Consider the following 17,051-nt stretch of genomic DNA (forward strand, 5'->3'; position numbering starts at 1 on the left):
ACTGCTTCTGTCTGTAAAAGTACATGTTTTCTGAAACTGTCATGAGATGCATTTGTTGTCAGCAACCCTTCCACAGCTAAAGTGTCCCAGATCCATACCTTTAGCACAAGTTAGCAGGATAGAAAATAACCATCAATGGAAATAGCAAAAATGCTGTTAACACAAGGGGCATGTGTCTCAGCCTTCTCTTTCTATCCTAAAGGAGGTGAGTTGGGCTTTTCCCTCCAGTTGTGGCCCACTGCACTAGATGTAGGGAGAACCAGGTGTGAGTCCAATAAAACGTCTTCTCTTAAGGAATTGAACTTGCTCTTGACTTTGGATTTGCTTTGTGGCGTCTATGCCACGAACAAGTCTGAGGTATCGGGAAATGAAAAATAAGACGTCCAACCTTTTGCGCTAAGAGAATGCCTCTGCCTCCTTTATTGCCAGAGCAATGCGTGTGTGTATGTGTGTATGTGCCACAACTGTGTGTCTTCATTGCAAGTGCTAAGAGGTCTCTCTCTCCCTTGTAGAGGGGAGCAGGCTTATATACAGGTTTACAGAACAGTGGAGAAATCCCAGGTGGAAGAGATTGTGTTTTACTCATGCTAGATGTGGATGTCGGTGGGGCAAGGTGGGGACAGAAAGCCAGGACTGGAAAACAAGATGCACCTGTTGACTGACCAGTGACTCACAGAGACCATGTGGGTGCTGAGACCCAGCATGCCTAGAATATTGTAACACCCTCTCCCCTCCTGCTGCCACCTATTTTATGCTCTTACTAGCATTAGCAAGTACCTGTAATAGCTTTTATCACACTACTTTAATAAGTTTATGTGACATTTTAGATAGCCTATTGTGTTTTCTTTTTCTGTGTATTTTGTGTTGCTTGTTTCTATGTTTTGAGTTAGCTTTGTGTGTTAGCCATCTCTGAGTGAAAGTATTTATAATATTGGCATTAAAGCTGAAGATCAGAGAAGCAAAGCAGCCAGCTTCTAGCTCTTACCTCTACCTCAGGCTGAAAGGGCAATCCTGTCTCCATGACTCCTCAAGCATGACTGAAGACTGAATGCCAGGTGAGACCCTGAGCTCCTGTCTTTTATACCTCTTTAGTGCTGGTATTAAAGGCGTGCACCACCACTGCTCAGACTCTTTGTCTAACTAGTATGGCTGTTGGTATTAAAGGTATGTACCACCACTGCCTGGCCTCTATGGCTGTGGCTAGCTTTGCTTTCTGATCTTCAGGTAAGCTTTATTAGATCAACAATATATCACCACACAAGCACTTGACTATTTGTTCATTGTTAAGTTAGAAACTAGCTAAAAAACCTAACTGTAAAGCAGCCTTCTACTCCATTTTCTTATGGGAAGGTTCTGCTGAATCTGATTTAGTACCAGTAAAGAGTTGTAAAAGTATTGCAGTTTCTATTTCTAGAGGTAACCAAAGTAACCTATTATGAATGTTATCGTTTAATAATCCATACATCAAATGGTTTATTGGTAGGGTTTTTATATTCTAGAATTCATTTGGTCATATCCAGTCCCCAGTCCTTCCGTCAAATTTAATTCTATGTTCACAAGTTATAACTTACATCATCAAAAATTTTAATCTAACTTCACAGCATTTAATCTCATGGCTATAGGGGAATAGTAGACATTAGATTTATTTACATATATTGGATGGGGAAAATGAAATTCCCTTTTTAATATGATTGGAGTTGAATTTGCTATACCATGGCACTTAATTGAAAGGAATACTCAATAAACATCACTCTTGCTTTGGAGCTTCTAAAAATCTAGATATGATGGATCAATTAAAATGAGGCAGTTATAATTTATCAAACTGCCCTTAGGTAAGCAGACATTTTATGTAGGTAAAACAAAATGTCTTATTTTTATATGAATGTATTTTATATATTTTTATTTTAATATAATAATCAGTTTTGTATCTAGAATTGAAATCTGTACTTGATTTTTCCCTCTCAGCGCATGCGAAGCATATTTTGACATACAGGAGCATAGCAAAGTGAGACATATTGTCATAATTAACTGAATTATTCCTGGCATGCCATGAACAATTACAGAATTAATAACCACCCAACCAAATGGTGTTATGTTGAAATAAATTGACCGACAAGGCTTCTGAGCCAGGAAATGAAACTTAGATAGATCATCAATAACAATGACTGTGATGAGCATATTTGTGAAAATTCTACTCTTTTACATTTCAAAATATGGCTGTGTGGTTTAATGATTGGAAGAATGTATTTAAAATGCAATTAGAATATTTTACCCTTTTAATTGCCTGCTGAAAGTCATAACATTTGATAGTCACTCATATGACATACAATCTATATTTATTTAAATATATGTACTCTTTCCACATAAAACAGCAGAACGGTAGGAAACAAAGGCATAAAAATCAGCATTGTAGCTTTTCTGGAATATGTATTGCAATATATACATCTGAATTAAAACAATATTGACTGGGGCTGAAGAATTAGCTCGTACCAGAGAACTGGCTCAGTAGTTAAGAGTGCTTGCTTCCCTTCCACAAGTAATGAGTCTGATTCCAAGTACCCACAGGAGGTGAGGCACAATATACTTTATCTCCAATTCCAGGAAACCTGAGGCCCCTTTCTGATCTTCATAGGCATCTGCACACAGTGGAACACACACACACACACATACACACATACACACACATACACACACACACACACACAGAGATTTACGCATATATGCATAATAATATTTTTGTAACTATATATATGTATACATGTTTATTAGAAATTAAGAAATATGTATAGTGTGTAGATTAGAGAAGCCAGGAATTGTGATTTAAAATTTTTCCTATAATAATATATATGTTGGTAGGATGCTTAAAATATACTGCTGTTATATATTTTAAATATGCTTAATTTTTAATTTTATTTATTTATTTAATTAAAATATAATTATACCATTTCACACCTTCCCTTTCCTCCCTCCAACTCCTTCTATTTCTTTCCCACTTAACTTCTTCCCAAATTTATGGCTTTGTTTTCCTTTGATATTATGGTTATGTGCGTGAATGCACTTTTACATGCATGTGCACACACACACACATTTGTAGATATAACCTGCAAAGTTCAATTACTGTAACTTGTAATGTGTACCATTGCTTGGCTGACTACTTCATATTAGATGACAAATAAGGTGGCCTATATCTGTGGAAGACTAATTGTTCCTTTCTCAGCAGTTGTTAGTTGCTTATAGTTCTTTGTCTAGAAGTAATGCCCCTTGGGATTTCCCCCTTTCATGTTAGTGTGTCTATTGGTTTTGTTATTGTAAGAGTCCTATTTATGCAGCTATACTACTGTGGTGTCTTGAGTGTCGTTTCCTCTGGTGATATATTGTTTAGGATTTAGTAAAGCCACTGGAGATCAAAATAGCAAAGCAGCCACACTAGATAACTATAGAAGCTATATGGTGGTGACACACACCTTTAATCCCAGGACACAGAGACAAGTCTCTGTTAGTTCAAGCCCACACTGACTACACAAATTGATCCAGTCTTAAAAGAAACAGCTAACACAAAGATGATCTCAGCACCTGGAATCACAAGCCTTTAAGGCCAGCACTAGGGAGGTGGAGTATGGCTGGGAAGAGAAAAGAGTAGAAGGAGGAGGAGGAGACAGCTTTCTCATCCGAGGATTCCTGGAGACAGGATAGCCATTTCATCTGGGTAGAGGTAAGATCTACTGGTTTGGCTGCTTTGCTGCTTAGATCTTCAGCTTGAAGCTTGAACCACAAATATCTATCTCTGGGTCTTTAATTTATCATGCTACAGTTTCCCTCTAAACTCTAAGACGTAAAAATCTCCCAGCAGATTTCCTAGTATTCTGGCACTTAAAATCTTTCGATACCTCTTCCGCATTTTCCTGAGACTTAGGTACTAGGGTTGTACTGTAGATGTCTCTATTGGCACTGGGCAATCCATGATCTAAAAATATTTTCAAAAATAACAATACTGGATGAAAAAGAAACATTTGATATTTAATGGAGTAAAATATGTGAAATTATATAACCTTTCTTATGAATACATTTGTTAACATGCTTTGATTTACTGTAATACAAAGATTAAGCACAGGATTAGTGTTTACATTATTATGTGTAGATTTTGAAGAATGTCTTTTTAGGTCAGAAGAGGGCATGAAAATGAGAAGGCATAATGTATACAGAAATTTAATATAATAATTTCAACATAATTGTGAACATGAAGATATGATGACTGAAATTATATTCTATATTTAGGAGAAGTTAACTTGTAAATTGATTTGAACTCTCCCTAGGTCTTTAATTTCCAGTCATCATTTAAGACAATAAAAAATGTTTCCTTTTTCCCCTTTCTTCTCATGTATAGCATGCACTATAGGTTAGCATCAGTCTCTCACACATTCTTGCATTTATTCTCCCTAACAGCTCAGTCCATATGCTTCCTCATCTTTATCCTGTATATGCAATGAGCTCTTTAATTCCTTAATTGTCTTCATAACACCCACCTTCTTCTACTGAAGTTTCCGTAATGTCTTAAAGGGCCTCCATGTTCTCATGCTCACCTTATTCCAGACAATGTGGAAACTGATGCCAATAAAACTTAGTTTTTCTGTTAAAAACATCATCAGCTCAATTAACTTAGAGTGGTTTGCAAGTTCCTCAACATGCAGAACCCTAGGGCCTGGGTTTTGCCTGTGTCTTCATATCCAGTTCTTACCATTTTTTATTGCTCAGAGGTTCAAGTCTTCCCAGCCCATCAAAAACTCCAGAATTTCACCAAGCTCTTCTATAAGTCTCTTCCTTTGTATATACTTTATTATTGGTTCATGGAGCACTAACTTTTTCCTCTCTTTACATATTGCTCTCCTAACTCCTCCTGATACTGTAATCTTGGTTCAATATGCCATACTTGCCTCCTTACTAGAGTAGTTTTCAAAATACCTGAGCAGTTACTAATACTGTCAGTCATGCCAATTAGATTGTGAATTCTCTCTTTAGGCATCCTTCACCAAAATCAGCCTTTTGGGGGGGGGGGAGAAGTATTATTATTATTATCATTTTTTAAATTTCAGTTTACATTCCAACCACAGTTCTCCCCCCCTTCACTTCCTCCCACACCCCTCAGCCCACCCCTAGTTCACTCCCCCTTACAGGTAAGGGCTCCCATGAGAAGTCAACATAGTATGGCACAATAGGTTGGGGCAGGACCTGACTCCTCTCCCATGCATTAAGTCTTAGCATGAAATCCCACCAAAGGGAATGGCTCCAACAAGCTAGCTCATGCACCAGGTTTATATAATAGTGCTACTGCTAGGAGGATTTTTTACTGGGAGAAAGTGAATGGGGAAAGGAGGTAGGAGAGAGGGGAGGCTGCTCTCTTGGGACAGGAGCAACAGAAAAGAAAACAAAAGAGGCAGAGAAGCAGAGAAAGAACAAAAGTAACAGATGGAGGGGAGGGGTGAATGGGCAGGGCCCTTTTAACAGGGAACATGGTGAGTTTGCACAGGTGGTGCTATTTGTGGCTACAGCTGAGGGCATGTCCGGTCACAACCCCAAGGGCAGGCCAGTACAGGTACCTGAACACTAACAAAGACAATACCCCTGCCTCAGCCTCCAGAGTGCTGAGAGTACACGTGTGCCCACCAGGCAGGACTGGCTTCCTTTCTCTTTTTCCTGCCCCCGCCCCCATGAACACTAAATTGACCGAAAAGATCAGTTCATGATCTGTCATTCTCAGTGTTGCAGGACATAACACAGGACCCACAGAATGATTTTTCTAAGACCAGATCTTCAATTTCCAAGCTAGTGACAAAGTTCTCTGAAATAGAATTTGCATTGAAGGTCACTTAGTTATTTTCAAGATGCAACCATTTGCCCTACATTTTTACTACATCAGAAGCCACTGAAGAGTTTCTTCCAAGACATAACCCATCTCTACTATCTGGGAACATGGATTCTCTGAGAAAGTTGATGAAACATTTATTCTACATGGTGGCTTAGGACCATTTGGACCTTTGGCTATCTTAGACGACTTTTTAAGGCAGAGTCATCTTTTCTGATTACTAAAGGTGGCAATATATATACAAATTTTACTAATTAAGCAATTACTTTTTTATTCTTAGGAAGAAGGAAAGAAAAATATTAGCACAAAGCTTGTTTCTTTCTTCCTCCTTTTTTTTTTTTGCTTTCTTTCATTTCCTTCCTAAATTGCTTGCCATGTGGAGTAAAAATGATGGTAGGAAACAATGCTCCTTTACAAAATCAGCCTTTTAAGTAGTGGTGTGTACTTAGGAAATTTACTGGAAGTATGTGATTTTAGTGTCATGTAATGAAGTGATAAAGAGTAAAGCAAACAAGACAGACTAGAAAGAATCTGTACTTAAGATGAATCAAATTACAATAAAAATCCCTGTCATTTTGATGGGGAGCCCTAGAATTTAGATGACCTTTCAGAGATCTCCAGGTTAGGATAAGATAAATATATTTCCATACCCTTGAAGAGTGGGAATGACCTTAGACAGGTGTCTTCATACAGCTATGTGGCAATCCAGAGAGCATTCAGCCAAGACCTGTCAACTGTGCATACCACCAGCAACTAGAATAATGTCTTAAGTCTTGGAAGATGCAATACAGGCAAAGCATCAAGGAATCCACTGCAGCTCCTGTAGACAAAATCTTTTCCTCATTCATTTGTGTGTGGCCTGCACCATCAAAGTCTCCAAGCATTCAAAAAGAAATGCTTATTAAATGAATGCATAGTATGATTTTTAGTCAAATTCATCTTTCTGAAAGCAATCTGTGCTGAAGATACCTTATGTTCAATAGGAAAATAAGCACCAAAGGAAAAACAAAGTGCAGAATAAATGGCTTTTAATCTAACAGCAACCCTTTGCCTTCTTAGAGGGCTCCTAATGATCCTCTGTCTTTAATCTATCCAACAGAATGAAAAGTTAAAAAAAACACAGCAGCCAGGGCCAAACTACAGAAGAAAAGGCTTTGTATTAAAAGGCCATTTATAAGTTTTTCATTTGAAGAAAATGCAAGGCTGCAGCAATACCAGAGGATTCTGAATCCCAACATTCTCTTCTTATTTACATGTACTAAAACAAGAAAATGTGCCAATCAAGTTTGGACTCCAATGGTCACATGAAGAGCTTGCAAAATGACAAATAGAAGCATCAAATATGAAACACCATTGTTAAAATTACGGAACACATGCTCATGCTTAGATCTTCCCTGAGGTATCAATCTGGGAATAAAAGGCACAAACTAGACCTAGACTGACTAATGTGCAGCACAGATACATGATTAAAATAAAATAAAAAGGACCAGGGTTGATGAGGACATTGGGAGTGGCTTGGGAAGGTCGGGAGATAAAGATATTTAAATGGGTTGAGACCTAAGAGATCAAGGTGTAAAGCAAAAAGGTAACAATTGCAGGATAAATCTAGTTGTAATATGAAAAATACTAAGTTAGATCCAGCACTCATTGTAACTGGAGAATGGCATCCTTTTGGATGGGAGTGAATAAGAGTTGAGGACAGCAGTAGTGCATAAATCTGTAGAGAAGGCAAGTAAATCAGCTTTGGACAGAGGAATTATGCAGACGGTAAACAGAAGAACTGTTATCCCTCCAACATCTCTTCTCAGCAAATGAAAGAGAATCTGAAATAATCAGATCTGCCTCACAAAAGATGCCAGAAAGAACACATGGGATTGTCAGGGAAATTCTAAAATCCTCACGGTCTTATTACATGACACTATGTTAGAATCATACAGTAATGTATTATTTTTAAATGTATACACTTATTCCAACTCTTCTGGCATAATATGATTTTGCTTTTGTTTCTGGGTGGATTCATCCAGAGACACATAGGTGAATTCAGACTGCTGCACCAGTGAGCAGAGCTACAAAGTGTGAACAAACATGCACTCAAAGTTTCCGCCAGCTGCCTCACTTCACCAAACACCTACATCTGTTATTACAGCTTTCCTCTCAATTTCAGATAATCATATTACTTAAAACAAAAAATGGAACTCTCAGCCGGGCGGTGGTGGCACACAGCTTTAATCCCAGCACTAGGGAGGCAGAGGCAGGCGGATCTCTGTGAGTTCCAGGCCAGGCTGGACCGACAGCCTCCAAAACAATACAGAGAAACCCTGTCTCGTAAAAAACCAAAAAAAAAAAAAAAAAAAAAAAAAGGAACTCTCCCACTGTCTACTTCTACAGGTAAGTTTTTCAAGATTAAAGGTCATTTCTATTGTAGCATATAAAGTGTGTGTGTGTCTGGTGTGTGTATGTGTACGCGTGCATGTGTGTGTGTGTTTGTGTGTGTGTGTGTTTGTGTGTGTGTGTGTGTATGTGTGATTATGTGCAGGCAAGTTCATGCAGACGTCAAGGATCAACCCGAGATGCTGTTCCTAATGCACCATTCACCTTGCTTTGAAGCAGGATCTCCAACTGGACTGAGTTAGTTTGGGCTGGTTGGTCAGCAAACCCTATAGAACGACCTGCCTCTGCCTCCTCGGCACTAGGTATGTTGCCACTCCTATCTTTTTATGTGGTTGAGGCAGATTGAACTCAGTTCCCTTGTTTGTACAACAAGTCCATTACAGTTTGAGTCATCTCCCTGACCTATATTTATGGATTTCTTGATCATGTGTGCAATACCAAACAATATTATTACCTTCAATATCTTCTTAGCTTTTTCTCACACAAAATTAAGGAAGTTTTTGAGATCTAGGATGCTAACACCTTGTTTTTCACAGTGTGATGTGGTTTATTTTGTGTGGTTTGTATAGCTCAGTGACTTATAGGAACAAGCAAGTCTTATGCTGCAGAACACTGGTGTTCTTAAACCTGCTCCTAAGATTCTAAATCAGTGTATTTAGGATAAGTTCTGTAGTGTGAACTGCCAAAGGATGTTCTTAGCCAATGGAGATAAAATTGGAGCAGCTCAGGCACGATTCTATGTGAAGATAGGGCACACAGAGAGCATGAAGATTATGAGAGCATAGCAATGGCAGAATCCAACAGCCAGAATGCCAGAAGAGGAATCAATTCCTATTTGTGCCCATGAGCTTCTCCAATTCATGTTCATCCCTCAATCGTTCTTTACCATCTTCTGTGTCATCTGTTAAGAAAATAATTTTTCCAATTAAGAGACTCTGTTGCTTCCTCCTCCACAGATTTGCAATAGAGCAATTGCTGTGTGATTGCACCAGCACTGACTTCAGGTACTCAGTTTGAACCTGTTTCCTTTAAGTGAACAACAGAATTGCTATTTTGAAGTAGCTCAGCATAAAATTACCAACCATTTGAAAATGCCCCCCCTCCAAAGTCTATGTAACCAATCATTAAATATCCTAAAAAGCTGTTGACTTTGCCCCTTCAATGTAAATAGAGGTCGTTTTCTTTAATATTTAAGCACTTTTGCAGGTGTCAGGGTAATCATGCCATGCTGGTAATAGATAAGGTTCACAGCATCATATCTATGTGAGACAATTGGCTGTTTCCCTCTTTTGGAAACTTTCATGGTGTCCTGTGTTACCAGAAACCTAAGATTCAGAGAGCCTATCTTCAGGACAACTGTGCCTGAAGGATCTGTTGGTCCTGTCTCTGAAGTACATGGTATATTCAATAGGGGTTTACTTCTTTTTATTTTGGCAACTGAGTCTTAGTGTTTCTAGCTTGGAATTTTTTTTAAGTAAGAAACTAGAGCAGTAGGTGAAGGTACTTTCTGACAAGCCTGGTGATCTGCGATCAATCCCCAGGTGGTCAAAGGAGAGAACTGACACCTATAAGTTGTGGTCATTCTTCATTTCAATGGTAAAGCATTTGTGTTTCTCCCTCCCCACATATAACTGAATAAATGAGAAAGAACAAGAGACACCATGGGGAAGACTAATTCTCTAACTCTCACCACTCCTTAGTTGCCTGAGATATTTGTCTTCCATGTTACCATGTCTACTGGTTATCATCTTTTTTCAGGTCTTGTATAGATAGCCATATTATTGAAGTTTCGTGGGTACAGATTTGTTAGCATTTCTAATGGACACAATCTAGTGCAAACTTTTCTTTCTCTGGCTTTGGCAAGTTTTCTTCCCTATGATCTCTTGGCCTTAGGTGATGGAGTTGTGCTGTAGATTTATCAGCTGGGGCAGGGCACACAAAGTCACTTGTTCTCTGCATTTTCCTAATTGGTCATCCAATAGCAAGTGTTCAGCCCTAAAATCATATACATACAAGTAAGATCATAAGTACTGAGTATATTGTATTTATATATTTGGTTATATATGTGTGTATATAAACACATACACATATATATATACATAGATAGATAGATAGATACATACATACATACATACATAGATACACACATGCATGCATACATAGAGAAATAGAAGCCATAAATTAAGAAGAATGCAATGGGGGATACATGGGGAAATGTTTGAGAGGGGAAGGAATAACATGATGTCATTTTTTGTATTTCAAACAAGTTTTAAATTAATAACAATTAAAAAATAATCACTTTTTCAATAATGTTCAGGAGGAGAAAATGAAGGCTCTCTAGGGGGATGTGTTCACATCAAATCAAATTGCTGTTTTTCCATCCAAGACCTCGGGTAAAGTAATATGTTAACTACATGGGGTTTTTCCATAAAGGAAGTTAGTCCCTATACTTTGCAAGAAGTCACTCCCGAGATGATGGATTACTATTGTGTAAAGTATGAGTTGAACCTAGAGAGCTTTTCTAATTCCCTCTGTAGGGTTACACACACACACACACACACACACACACACACACACACACACACACACACAGATACAAGCACAAACACACAGACACAGAGATACACAAACACAAGCATGCAAAATATACTCAGACACACAAACATACACACAACAACACACACACAACAGACAACATATATGCATACACACAAAAAACATGTACAGATACATAAATATGTACACACAAACACAGAGACACAGAAACACACTACCACAAACACAGCTACACACTCCTGTATGCATTGGGCCGCACATATGCTCTCTGAACTGGTTTTACTATCATTGGTCATCTTATTAATAAACAATAAAAATTGACATTCGCACAACAATATAGGCAGCAGATTTTAACAGCTCTCCATTCCCTGGAAACATCATTACCATCTAGCATGCTTTGATCACTGTGCTGAGAACTGCAGAGGAGGAAATGCCTATCTCAGTCCTATAAGATCCCACAATCTAATCAAACAAGCAACTAGAGAGCAAAGAGATAAATGCTCTGGCAGACGGTTAATCAAATTGCCAACAGGATCTTAGAGAGTCTTACATTTTTTATTGCAGGGGAGTAAAATTTTAAAGGAAGATTATGAAAAGAAATGACATTAGTCTGCTCCCTAAAAATGTATTGACAGACTCTTGGTTTCCAGGGTGGTGGAACTGCCATTAATTTGTTAATCAGGCACATGGTATAAATGCCATTCATGAATAATATTGCCAATGAAAAATCCTATGTTCATCTTTACCTGCAAAACCCTGTGTGGTAGTAGAGATTTAAAACTGCCTAATACGTGCAGGTAATCTCCTATCAGAAGTGGAATTATTCAGATGTCTTGTTAGTAGAAACATTTTTGAAGTCTTTGCAGCTAACTCTTGTCTTTGTTTTCAAATTTTGAATGGATAATTTGGAAAACTTTTCTATATTCTAGTTTTTTAAGTTCTTCATTAGTTTGTTTCTCTATGAATAGCTCTTAAAATAAAAATCATCTCTAACAATTTCATGGACAGCTGAACAATACACCTCTTTACTAATTGCCAGGGAAATATTAAATGACTCACAGGTTTTTCTATTAGCTTTAGCCAACAGACGTTTACTGCATCTGCTTTGTTTTATCTACTGCCTGGATGTAAACTCAGGTTAAAAATACCAAGGAACAACATTTAAAAACTCTGTAGAACTTTTTAAGCTATTACTGATGATTCACTTAGTAACTTGTGATAAAAGAATGAAGAGGTCTGCTTTGTTCAAAGTGAGTTTGGCTGAATTCAAGTAACTTTAATAAGTGTGTGTATCAAGGTTCTCCATGGTTGCAAACAAGCCATGGATATAAAGAAAAGGAATAATACCAATAACAGAAGTATCTTAAACCTACTGAGGAAGCTGAGTTACAACAAAATGCCTAGTCATCGTGGTTATCTTTTCAAATACTTCTTTTAATGTAAAACTATGAAAAGAAAAGCAGATTCCTATATCACCTGTGAGGTAAGATATTCAAAATAATTAGTTATGAAATATGAGACAACTGCTAATCAGTGTTAGCTGGAAGGAGAGATTTATAAGGAACTTTGTTGACACACTTATGGAAACAAAGTAACAAATCAGCTCTCTTTCTCTCCCTCCCTCTCTCCCTCCTTCCCTCCCTTTATCACTCCCTCACTCTGTATTAGGTTTGGGTTTTAAGGCAGGGTCTCATGCAGACCAAGCTGGCCTCACAGAAACTATGTCAGTGGATGCTCTTGATACTTGGATTTCCCTGCCTCCAACTCCTGAGGATTTATTAGAGAGATGGTGTGGAGGAGGCATATATAAATATAAAAGAAACAGAAGCAGGAGTAGCCCTTTACCATGCAAAGCAGGGCTTCTGGTCACTACACGACACCACTGACAGTGTGTTAAATGTAGAGGACCCAGTACCATTAATTTATTTCATTTCATATGGATACCGGTAATGAAAATCTATTTGTAAATTAGAAACAGAGATTGATTAACAAAAATCATGATAAAATGGAATAATTTTAATAACATGTTCTACCAAACCTTATGCAACTGGTATTATCCTCCGTCCTCCCCAGCCACCCTTTCTCTCAATATTGTTCTCACCTTATCTTACACGAAGGACTTTAGAGTTTCTTCTAGTGTAATCAGCTTATTCGCTACTAGTACTACTCTAGTGCTTTGGGACCACTGACTAAAGCAAGGCTTACTTGAATTCAAGCGCTTTATTAACTGAAAAAAGTCTTTAAAGGTGATCCTAGAAACCATTTATTTGAGACCTAGAATTGCAGTCTGGGTACCCTGAATCAGAACAACCTGGGACAGTGTTTTGGAATAAGGCAAGAGCAGAAGGTGTTTTCATTGCTTCATTGTTGTTGTTTTCAATAGGGATTTCCACTAAGAGCTGCTTGGGGAGTTAGTTCACAATACGGGGAGAAATCCTAAATTGCAAGTTTCTTCTCATTGGTTGGTTACTTGCTGTACTCCCTGTTGAGAGATGCTGACAGCCAATGACTACTGACTTTATTTGTTTATACAAGTCTTTGGGGGACATATGCAGTTCAACCTTTAGCTTATTATTGTATAACAATTTCCTCTGCATGAAACATTCCCTCTAGGAAAAAGAGGGGAGCTCCTGAGAATCTGTAAATTAGCAATCTTCACATGTCTAGGAAATCTGAATTTTATAAGATTCAAGAGGCCCATTCTCTGTGCAACAAAGTTTCCAAGTTGTCTCTAGATCAGGCCCCAGCTATGTGCATGCAATGTACACTATTCCAGGGTTGCCACTTTCATGAGTCATCACTCATGTTGTGTGGACCTTGCTCCTGTAAGTAATCCCAAACTCATAATTCCATTAGTAACTAGAGTAAACTCATTGGTTCACTGTGTTGGGCTATATAGTTATTACTTTTGTCTGTATTGGGTTTCCCATTATGGTTTAGTAGGGTTGTATGTGTGTGTTGTGTGTCCCTAGGAAAAGTATCACCAAACACTGGTGTGAATACAATCTTCTTTCCATAAACAATATAGAAGCGCACTTGAAAACCCTTAGCTTGTTTTTTTAAGATATCAGTATTGTCCCTGAACCCCTAGGACAAACTTCTCAGCACAAAGGAGATTTATTCGTCCCAGAGTGCCAAATGGCAGGGAATAAGAGACAAAGACAGGATATAGATAACAATGGATAAGGGGAAGGGAACAAGAAGAGGCAGCAGGGATATTTCTCCCAGGGGGACAAAGAATTGCCTCTGGATAGAGAGGAGATAGACATGACCCATAGGAAAATAGCAGTTTACAAAGGTAAAAGGGGAAACTCCATATTAGGATGAGATGTTTAATTTTAATTAAGTGAGCCAAAGGGAGCTTTTTATTTTTGGGTTTCAATACTTTGATAGCTGAACCTGGTCGTCAGCATCAGGAGGAAGACGTGGCTAAATAAGGGAATAGACCTTGATGTAATGTAATTATTTTTAGCGGGAAAGAAGGGTTGGGGAAGAAGGATAAGGCCTGTCAGAGTCTCTTTAAATACTACAACAGTTGATCTGATAGCCTACAGATGTTATGGGGAGATGTGATGGGCAGGTAGTCTATCAAGATCAGCAGCACACTGGTAACCATTTTCTGAGTAGGGCAGACTTCAGAAACTTAAATGTTATGATTGTCTGTTTACAGAACCTTCTATTTACTATTGCCAGGTCTTGAAAAAGCACAGATAATAAACTTCAGAAAATAAGAACAAGAATAAGGCTTCAATATGGTGACTGAGAAGTCGTTAGAGAGCAAGGAAAGTCATTATCTTGAGTTAGTTTAACCCATGGCCTCCACAAATAAGTGAATGGTATGTTCTTCTTCCAAGGTTAGAGGCCCAGTTATCTCTAGACAAATGATATCACCTGTAGCATACATAGTTTTGAGAGCTGGGCTCTGTTGTGTTCAAACATAGAAGTAGGGAATCTCAGTTTTCAGTCATGGGCCACAAATTCCATTTCCTACCCAAGTTGGTTTTATGGTTCCCACTTATGCTGAAGGCCCATCTTCACAATACACCTGCCAACTCCTTGGCCAATATATTCAAGAAACTCTCACAGACACACCAGGCAGGTAGAGTAAAACAGAATCACCTGTTTCATCCCAACAGGAATCCAGCATTCAGTGAATGCTAAGGCATTGAGAATATATATTGTTTTGCTTGCAAACCTGTATATTTCCTTCCAGTCATTCTGACACATAGCCATTAACCAGAACAGGCATTCTTTGAAGATATAATGTGGAGAGACTTGCTCAAAGATAGAATAAATTATTTTAATATGGCTTTAATATTACATAGCATTAGACAATATTAATAAGTCAGCACAGATTGTCATTTGGATTTTAATTGGTGGGGATAAAGCTATCCAAACAATATAAAAATTATGTACTAAACCCTTCTTATAGATTAAAACAACTTTTATGTGATCATTTAGAAACAAATACAAAACTAAGGAAAACATAAAATAATGGAGATATATAAATATAAGAGCTAGAACTATAAACGATTTAAAAGAAAAATAATAAATTAACTCTGGGCTACTTAAAAGCAGTTCAGATTCTCCTAACATATAGTTCATTATTTAGTCTATTAAAATTGATGACTGTGTTTCATCAAAATTAAAAACATCTTTTTTTTTACAAAGCTACATGAAATGTTATTAATAAAATGAAAATCAGCTGAACGGTGGTGGCCCATGCCTTTAATCCCAGCACTCAGGAGGCAGAGGTAGGTAAATTTCCATAAGTTTGAAGCCAGCCTGATCTACAGACCAAGTTCCAGCACAGGCTTCAAAGCTACACAGAGAAACCCTTGTGTCAAAAATTAAAAAAAGAAAATGAAAGGCAAAGTTGGCTAAATGAAAATATTTGAGATTATACACATAACAAGTTACATATTGAACACATAATTTTCATCATTCTTTAATAAGGCTAGCAATAAAAGGAGACCATAGAGTTTGAATAAAATTTCACTGTGATTGCAAAGGACATGAGAGAATAAAATAGTCCACAGTTTTCATAAATAAAATGCATACAACATTTAATAAGGAGAAACTATACTCAATAAATCTATATGAAGGGGAAGGCAATCTGTTTTCAAGATTTCTGGAAGTTCTTTTAGTGTATTTTCATCTGGTTTACTTCTTCAGTCTACTCCTCTCCCAAATGAACTACATCTGAGCTTGATTTCTTTCTTTTACTTTTACTTTCCTCTTCTTTTGTTTTACTGTTTAAATACTGAATTTTAAATATCAGTGATTATGGTTTTATGTCCAAGTTTCCCATTGTCAAGTATTTCACAAATACTTCTTATTCATAGAAATCTAACAGAGCATCATCAACTTTGGGAAACAGTCTAAGGACAGAACTGTAATGTCCTTTAAAAACATTTTTTAATGTTTGTATGTGTGTGCTTGTTAGACTGTGTGTGCAAGTGAATGAATTTACCAGGAGAAGCCAGAAGAGGGTGTCAGATTCCCCCTGGAGCTGGAGTTAATGTGGTTGTGAGTTGTCTGATGTGGGTGCTAGAAAATGAACTTGGGTCCTCTGCAAGAGTAACAAGTGTTCTTAATGTTCTACAGCTCATAAGATGCCCTTTTGGGTTAAACTGATCCATAAATCTGTTTTTCAAGTTTTTTTTCTCTCAATTTAGCACTTTCTTATGCCAAGCATGTGGATTTATGTAACATAATCTACAAGTACACATGTTGACATTCAGTGTAACAGATTTCCCCGGATGCAGTGCGATTATTTTTCCTACAGGCAAGGACTGGAGGCAGGGATATCACCTCAGTCTAGGCATTTTTCGAATAAATTTTAAACTGATTTTCATTTTTATATATTTAGTCTAAATTTGATTTTATTTGCAGCCTTTAAACCTTTGCTGATTTGATTAAATGTTTTGAATATTTGGTAGTATTTCTCATTAGAGAACTCCTATTTGGCATTTTTGCTTTTCCAATTTGAGATTGCCCAATGGTTTTCTTTCTTTTGTTCAAAAATAAAAACAAAGCAAAAATTTACACAATTGTAATTTTCACTTATATATTTATTTCTGCATGTATGTATTTGTGTGGACAAGCTCTTGTCAAGGGGTGTGGAAATAAGAAGACAATGTTTGGGATTCAGTTCCCATCATCCTTCACATTGGTCCTGAGGATCAAACGCAAGTCATCAGCCTTGGCAGCAGAGCCTTTACCCTCTGAGCCATCTCACTGA

Source organism: Mesocricetus auratus, unplaced genomic scaffold, assembly GCF_017639785.1.
Source record: "Mesocricetus auratus isolate SY011 unplaced genomic scaffold, BCM_Maur_2.0 Super-Scaffold_2245, whole genome shotgun sequence".
Classification (NCBI taxonomy): Eukaryota; Metazoa; Chordata; class Mammalia; order Rodentia; family Cricetidae; genus Mesocricetus; species Mesocricetus auratus.